Raw genomic sequence first — 9,255 nt, 5'->3', positions numbered from 1 at the left:
CTTCATCACTGGTCTCAACTAGTTCATCATAATCTTCATCATCAGAATTTGACTCTTCATCTTGCACGATGAACTCACTATCTTCACTGTCCTTGTCTGCTTGCTTACCTATTGAGTTAGAGCTGCATCCAGGGGAAACCCTAGAAGATTGGGCTTTTAGTTTACTGGATTGGGATCAGGTTTACTGGGCTGGGTAACAGGGTTACTGGGCTGGGTAACAGGGTTGCGCTGGGTATCAGGTTTAATTGGCGTAGAACTGGAGTGGGCTTCAGGTGCACTCAATTGACGTTCTTGAACAAATACTTCCATAAATGTTTCACTCCAACTAGAAACCTTCTTAACCAACTCCAACACATTTCTATCATCACCAAAATGCCTAATTTCACCATCATCCGCATCCAACCCATACATATGAAAGTTCCTTGATTTATAGCATTTCGTTTCCAATGCATAATCTGCTAGCTCAAAGTATGAAATGTGGTCTACATCAACTTTAATTAACCTAGATTCACTCCCAACATACTGTGGTACACCAAAACCTAACTCAATGTAACCACCATACCAAAGCATAACATCAATCGTTTCCCCCATTGCATAATCTACTAGTTCTTGTGAAATCTTACCTTGATCGTTGTTTAAACTTGATGGATTGTTGATTGTTGAGAAGCTAGGTCACTGTCGCCCTCCTTGATCGTTCCCTCCAAAACGAACAGATGAACAATGCCAGGGTCCCCTCACATTTTGCTTCTTATAACATGTCTTAGCCATGTCATATAGTCCACGTAGGATTAATGATGCCATGTAGGATGGAAGACTAACTCAGTTAGTCATTTTTTAACTGAGTGGTGAAATGACAAACAAAATTAAAAGTTTCGGGTGTCGCAGATCAAAGTGTTAGTTGCGGGTGTTATCGATCAACTCTTCAAAGTTAGAGGTGTTAAAATCCAATTGGCCATTCTATAATGAGAGATGATACAAAAACATAGAGGATGAAAAATTGAAAATGCATCTTAAGAATCACTCAAGCTTTAATATTGGCCTAGCTAAGAGCATTCACATACAACTACATTAAAACTTACTATTTTTCTCTTTTCTTTTTAATTAAATAATATTTTTTATTCCTTTATCATTACTTTTTCTCTCTTCTCTACTCACAACCACCTTTAAAAATATTAAAAAAATTATAAGAGGTGAACAATGTTTCCTATATATTTACAGATAAACAGTAACATTCTCATATATTTCCTTTCTTCTCCACTCACAACCATTCCTTAGGGGGGGGGGTCACTAGTGATAGAATTCTATCACTCACAAGCACCAATCAAGTTCCGCCATGTCATCGACCATTTTTCCTCACTCACAACCTTTTTTAGTGGGGGTGGTCATCACTCACCACCACACCCAACAATTACCCCCCAACCAACAATTACACTCACAAAACAAAACCCTCACGCGTTGAAAAAATAACGAAAATTGAATCCGTGGAAAATATCACGTGTGGAACTTGTGTTGTGGGGGTGGGAAAAATACACCATAACGCGTTATTTTATGTATTACGCGTGGAAAATATATGCCGTCCCGCCTGGCCTTACAAATATAATTAACTCACTCACAGAAATATAAGAAATCCATTGTGAATGCTCTATGTAAGGAAAGGAGATAATCACAATATCATAATTGATCTAAATATATTCTCTTAACATAGATGATAGTAAAACTGTAAAATTTATTATTTTTTATTTGATTATATAAATTTAATCAATACTCGATTGTTAAATTAGAAACATTATTGTCTCAAACTCGAAAAATGATGTGTGTAAAATGCAACATATAAAACACATCAATTAAGGCATAAAACTAACCCTTTTTAAGTACTAATGTTGGAAAAAGAGTGTTTTTGTCTTCCTTTTGTATTTTCAGGATGAAATGAGCTCAAAATCACAAAAGAAGCAAAAAGACCACTAATTCTACCATAAATACAAGAAAAGGAACAAAAGTAGACTGCCCGGACCCTCAACGGCACCTCCCAAAGCAAAAAGGAAGAAACAGAGTCTGAACACGCCCCGTGTCCAGCGAACACGGGGGCGTGCCCAGGAAGCAGCAGAAAAGACAAAACAGTAGAAGCTTCCATTGCCCACCACGGGGCCGTGTCCAGCGAGCACGGGGGCGTGGTGAAAGTACAGCAGGCGCATTAATTGTAATTCGCAATTACAATTAATGAAGAGAGAGAGTGTCAGGCGGGCACGGGGCCGTGTCCAGCGGACACGGGGCCGTGTCCAGCCTTCTGTTCAGCCTATAAATAGAGGAGCTTGGCTTCATTCTCTCTCATCCCTTGGCACACCACCTCTCTCACACCTCATCCACCACCCACCACCACCATAACACCATCATCCACCACCATCATCCATTGTCCATCGTAGAGTGTGTGAGTCGTCTCGGGATCCAAGATTGATCGTAAGAGTTCTTGACAATCAAGGCCATGTTTGCCTAAGTCTCTTACATCACTTGGTGAAGACAAGTGTTTAGTATAATACTTTTTATTTTTAATCTTTTGCACTTTTTATTTGGTTTTGTATTAATGACTTTAATAACTAGTTACTTATGTTGAAGGTGATCTTTCCTTATCGTTTGTCCGTGGTGTCTTGGCGTTATTTTACTGTCTATATAAAATAAAAGATTTTCACCATTCATATCTCCACGGTCTATATGGAGGTATGTTGGCTACCTGGTCGGGGGTTAAGGGAACGGTTTGGTAAGGGTCTTGCCCTTGTTCAGCGTTTAGAGGTCCTGCTTGGGACCTGGGTCAAATTTAGTAGGATCTCCTTCAATGCCCATAGGTATTGGATGGCGGGGATCCAAACTCTTTGACCCCCTCATAAGTTAACTACTATTAATACTATAACCCGGCTATTTAGGACTGTATCCCTGCTGACTTAGACTACTTAGCCGAGGGTAACGTCACTGCCAGAAGCGGGGCCTACCACAATTTGCATTAATAACTTAATTCATTATCTTTCAATAATCCGACCCTTTAGGATTGTATCCTTGCTGACTCAAACTACTGGGTTGAGGGTAACGTCGCCTTCAAAAGAGGGGCCTACTACAATAACTAAGATAATCTCTTAAACAAGTGCAAAAGTGCGAAAATAATCAAAGGTTATACTAATACACGTGTCGGATCCAAGTGATTCATCTTGTCTATCTGTTTTTATTTTATTTTTATTTTCAGCATTTAGTTAGTTTTTATTTTTCTTAGTTTAAAACATTTTTCTAACCTTTTTGATTTGATTAGACGTTGAGGATAAACCGGTATTAAAAGCTCTTGTGTCCTTGGACGACCTCGGTATCTTACCAACACTATACTACGTCCACGATGGGTGCACTTGCCCATATGTGTGTTTAGTGTTAGTAAATATCGTGTTTTATAAATTTAAAACTTGGCTAAAAGTGTAAAAAGGGCTTAAATATATATCTAAAAACATATATACACTAACACGCATCAAAAAACATAATAAGTACCATGAGCTAAATAATTAGATAATTAATTTCTAAACCAACTTATGGATTCGTAATCATGTAATCCATTAAGAGCTAAATAATTAGATAATTAATTTCTAAACCAACTTATGGATTCTTAATCATGTAATCCATTTAAAGCAATTTCCAATGGACAAAACGGGCCAGTTTACTGTGGAAAAATCGAAGGCCCAGATCTACAAGTTGGGCCGCTATATCTCAGTTTGCATGAAAAGAATTTGTGAATTTTTCTTTACTGGTCTGGTTGTATATCTCAGTTTGTTGAAGACGAGTTTGTTTAACTTGCGAATATGAAATCTTTGTTTTTTTATTAAATCTGTTATATACGATAAAAATTTGGATATATTGTTCATTCCAAGATTTTGTTGACATAATTTTTGAATTTATGTTTTGACTTGCTAAGAAACATTATAGCGTTTCAAAATTAAAAAAAGGAGTCACGAATTCGGAAAAATGTCAAATTTTTTCAAAATTTACACTACCATAGGAGCGTCAGCGAAACGTCAAGGTGCAACGAAGGTTACCCCTTGAAACATTATAGGTCCACCCCTAAGAAATCACATCATTTACGCTGCCAAAACCGTCACAGTTTCATCGCAAACAGCCTACTTTGACGGTAAATAATGTCAATATATTTACTGTGGATTTAGCGACAGAAGATAGCGATGGATTTTGGGATAAAAAGCGACGGTTTTTGAACCAATACTATGGTTTCTGGAACCAACCAGCGACAGTTTTGGACTAAATAGGGACAGTTGTTGAGACGAACCAGCCACGGATGCTAATTTATCATTATTTTTTTAATTAGTAGTTTTACAACAGAATTAGATATTTTAGTTAATTTTCTGACAAAATTAACCATATTACTTACTGTTTTAGCGACATATTAGTCACTGATTTAACTAGTTAACTTATCTTATTGTTTCAATTACCATATTGATGACATATAGAATAACAAATTAATTTTTTTTAGTCCCTAATTTTGTGACAAATTAGCCACTGATATAATTAAACTTTTTTTTAATGTTTTAATTCATATTTTTACAATAAAATAGACACTTTTTTGTTGGGTGGTAGTTGGTAAAGGGAGTTAGAAGTAATGCTTCGTTTGAAGGTCAAGGTTCGAGCCTTGAGAGAAACATACCCTTAAAAAAGATCTTTTAAATTTGCAACCCTAATTTGCAATGGCAAAATCAGTCACTATACATTCTGTGGCAAATTTATCGCTATATTGGCGATGAGTTATTTTTGTCGCTAATTTGAGTAGTAGTTACTCTAGGTTAGATCCACATAATCCTATTGACATATCCATAGGCTTGAAGATATGATCATAGTGTGAGAATATAATATAACAATATTTTCTTTTTCAAAGACAAGTGATCTATCCTTTTTACACATGGCATGATATACATAATTAATTAATGAAATTATCAATAATGAATGGATAACTGATTAAGTGCAGTGGATACATATACTTTATGCGGATTAAGACCTCAAGAACTGTTTGGTTTGATTAAAACGCTAGAAGTCAGAATTGAAAAGTTTATTTTAATATCCACATTAGGTCTATCATTTCATCATGAACAAATCCAGATCATACTTTGTGATTATTTTAACTATGTTTTGTTATTATGTCTCATTATAATGTTCTACCTTTTCTCTTTAATTATATTTGTCAAAAATGATAAAAAGGCATCATGTGTTATTTATTTAACTACCAACTCTCAGCAGAAAAACTTACATATGATTATAGCATAGCACCCTATTTCATGCAGATTTGTGTTATAACTAATTAAAATTTGGACATTAGATAATGATTATGAATCTTCCTATACTAATAAACAAAAATCTTTTTGTACACGTGTCGCTCTCTGTTGCCTTCTCCCTTTTAATAATAATATTACATATTAATTTTTATACAGAAAATATAATATAATATAGATTAATATAGTTATAGATAAACGTATAAATTCAAATTTAATTAATAATTATCTATAACAAATATAAATGTATCAAATAATATAATAAGTATAATATTATTTAATATATTTAGAGATCAAACGTATAATTTCAAATTTAATTAATAGTAAATTACTGTTTGAGTCCCTATGTTTTAGTGGTTTTAACCATTTGAATCTAAAATCAAAAAGTTTAACGTCCTGAGTCTCTAACCGCTTATTCACACCCCCTGTAAAAAAAATTAAAAAAACCTTTTGTAAGGCCAAGTTCTCTAAGTTCTCACAACCTGTCAAAATTTTCATTTTACCCTAACCATATATATTTGTTAAGATAAAATATATTATTTGGATATAAACAATAATTAACTAATTACTAATAAAGTATCAAATCACATGTACAAGTACTTATAGTATAACTTAGAAGACTAAAATTACAAGCGAATTATCTAAATAAAGTACCAAATTATCTTTAAAGCGAACACTAAATGGTTTTTTAAAGACATTTTTTTTGCATAACATTATATTTACTTAAGCCGTGTAATACACGTGTTCAATATTTTCTTCCAATTTTAAATTTATGTTACTATCAATATGTTTTCATCTTAAAAAATGGTCCAACTTCGTAATAAAGTTGAGTTTTAAATATTAAACTTAATTTCAATCATATTACGCAAGTAAAGACATTATCATTATGCTAAATAATGACATTATATAATATTATAAAAAATTTAATTTGAATATTTAAATGTCAACTACTAATTAAAAAAGTTGTTGTAGACGCTCAAATTTATAGTTTAAAAAAGTTTAGTCCTACTTTTTTCTCATTAATAAAGATTATATACAAGTTTATAATTTACATTTTTTCGTCATTTAACCCGTGTAATACACGGGGTTGTAAGCTAGTATATTAATTATGTAAAAAAGTTTATACAAAAATGACATAATGAAAGTAGTGATAACTTGTGGAAAATGAAGAGATCACTATGATATTAATTGTAACCTGTAGATAGGCCAATATTAACTTCATTTGTGTGAGTGAATACCACCTCAGATCCACCTTCCTCTCTCTCTCTCTCTCTCATACACACTAAAAACAGGTAAATGCTTCATCAGTCCCTCTTAACCTCTCCATGTTTGTATAGAGTTCTTAAGTGCTCTACATTGACTTTTTGTAGGGTGAGACAATTAAGCCTTTCAAAAAGATATAATTGACTTTTTCATGTGTTACAATCATTCATGTGCACTTGATAGCATGTAATGGATATAGATGCCAAGCCTAAATAACAAGCAAATTAAATGCTTGGTTGTTTTATATTTCTTTTTTGCATGGTTTCTGCTTTTTTAAGCTTGATTTGCATCTGAGGCAATATTTTATAATGTGGTATCATTAAAACCAAAAGAGGTAAAAAGAATTAGGGATATATGCTTGGAGAGTTTGCATATTTAAACAAGCTAGCTTTTGTTTATGCTTATAAAAACTACATGATAATTAAATCGATTTCATATTAAGCTAAACGGTATTATCCAATCAAAGAATGATATTTTGTTTGAAATATATAATCGATCTCTATTGAAAGCAATCCATTTCATCTTGAAATAAGCAAGTTTTTTCAACCACTCAAATAAACAAATGAATAAATGTACCTAGTAAAATCACTCTCATAACAAGCGATTAGTAGTGTGATTTTACTCGACACATTTGTTTGATCGAGTGTTTGGTTGAAAAAAAAGTATTTGTTTCAATCAAACATTCAAAGTGCTTATTTCAAGATAAAAATAGATTGTTTGCTTATTTCATTTTGCAACCTATTACATAGTTTGTCTGCTTATTGCATTTCTTTTACAATCAGGTCACTAATCCTTATGTTCAGTGGTGCAAACAAGCCGAGCTACTCACGAGCTATTTGAGCTCGGCTCGAAACGAGTTGAGTTTAAACGAGTTCGAGTCTAAAAACAAGCTTGTTTGATAAATGAGCTCGAGCTTCGCTTATTTAGCTCAAGTCGGCTCATTAGCCTAAACGAGGATACTGATCATGTAACTTTTAATTAATATATTAAATACATATTTAAATAATAATAACTACTATTTATACAATTATGAAAAAAATATGTATAAAGTAATAATTGAAATTAATATAAACTAACTAATAAATAATAAACGAGCCGAGCTCGAGTTCGAGCTGGATAAACAATCTATGAGCCGAACTTGAGCTTTAGAAACAAGGTTCGAATTGAGCCGAGTTCGAGCTTTTATAAGTTAAACGATCTTGAGTTCGACATCGAGCCAGGTTGAGCTTGGACTCTGCTCGACTCGTTTGCACCCTTATTCAGTTATTGGATTGCAAAATATGCATTCAATCATGCATATTAGAGTAGTTTGATCACCCTCCAAGTAAATCTAATGAATAACTTTCTCATCTTCTCAATGGTCCAGTTAATTAGATGTTTATTAATGGAACCAAAAGGTGTTTAATGAGACAATATATGTTCTTTAGCATACATATTAGTGAAGCCTAGGGCTCAATTTAATTTTTTTTTTTTTTACTTCTTTTGGATCTTGTAAATTCATTTTCATCTTCATCTTTATCTGTGAAAATTGCTATAAGCTTACGCCTTCTTGATTATAAGAGATGGATAAATGCAAACCTTTTATAATTGAACTTTTAATTTAGTTATGGATAATTGGATAGTCATCTAGATGGTATATGTACATGTATTAAACACATAAACATAGCTAGGTATTCTAGTAACTAAATACAAATTCTATTTATATGCTAATCCTGGAGATATGGTATGTTGTTATCCCATAGTTTTCACTAAATTCCAACAAAATATCCTTTCGTTTACGCCGATAATTACTATTTAAATAATACGTTTTGGGCCAATTATATGCACAAAAAAATCCATGACAACAACACTATATGATGTAACAATCATAGGTGTAATTTGTAGAAACGTATCATGAGATGCAATGATTTATCATATTGATTCAGATGAAACTTGACATCAAGGAAAAGAAATAAGTAGTTACAAACCACATAATTAAGCTTTTGTTTTAATCCATCTGTGATGGATTTTTTTTTATTTATCATCTTTTACATAGTTTTGGATCACTAGCAAAAAAACAGATAACAGAAAACATTTTATTTAATTTACACAATCCAGTACAAACATTACATGCATTGTTTTACAACAAAATATGAAAGTTATTCATGATTCATGAAATGATAACTTCTGCATCTTAAAAGAAAGATCATTGATGCCTAATACACACACACACAGGCACTCAATCCATCGAACCAATAACAAGATGTCACCATAAAAAGTCACCTTTTAAAACCCTTAATTACTTCAAACCCTAACTTTTTGAAGCACACTGCAAACCCTAATTAGGTTATGAAAAAACACTCATAGATATTTGAATCTCAATCGCGTTGTGGTGGTTTTGGAGTGTGATTTTTGTTTGCTCCTGGTCCTGGATAGTCAGTTTTCTCCAAATCCATCCTTTCACTCATGAACTCATCTTCTAGAAATGAAGATTCCTCCACGTTTATCATCTTTTTAGTCCATTTAAAGAAACAAAATAAGTAAAGAAGTGTTCAAGATTCTAATTTTATTTGATAACTCCTGTTAACATGCACAAAATTACACAACACATAGAATGTACCTGATCTTTGTTGTCCCCAGATGCCAAGATTTCTACTTTTTCATGCAACAAATGTCTATGAACCTTCCCTGTCAAGATTTGGTAACTCATATC

Source organism: Helianthus annuus, chromosome 12, assembly GCF_002127325.2.
Source record: "Helianthus annuus cultivar XRQ/B chromosome 12, HanXRQr2.0-SUNRISE, whole genome shotgun sequence".
Taxonomy (NCBI): domain Eukaryota; kingdom Viridiplantae; phylum Streptophyta; class Magnoliopsida; order Asterales; family Asteraceae; genus Helianthus; species Helianthus annuus.
This window is presented reverse-complemented; position numbering follows the sequence as displayed.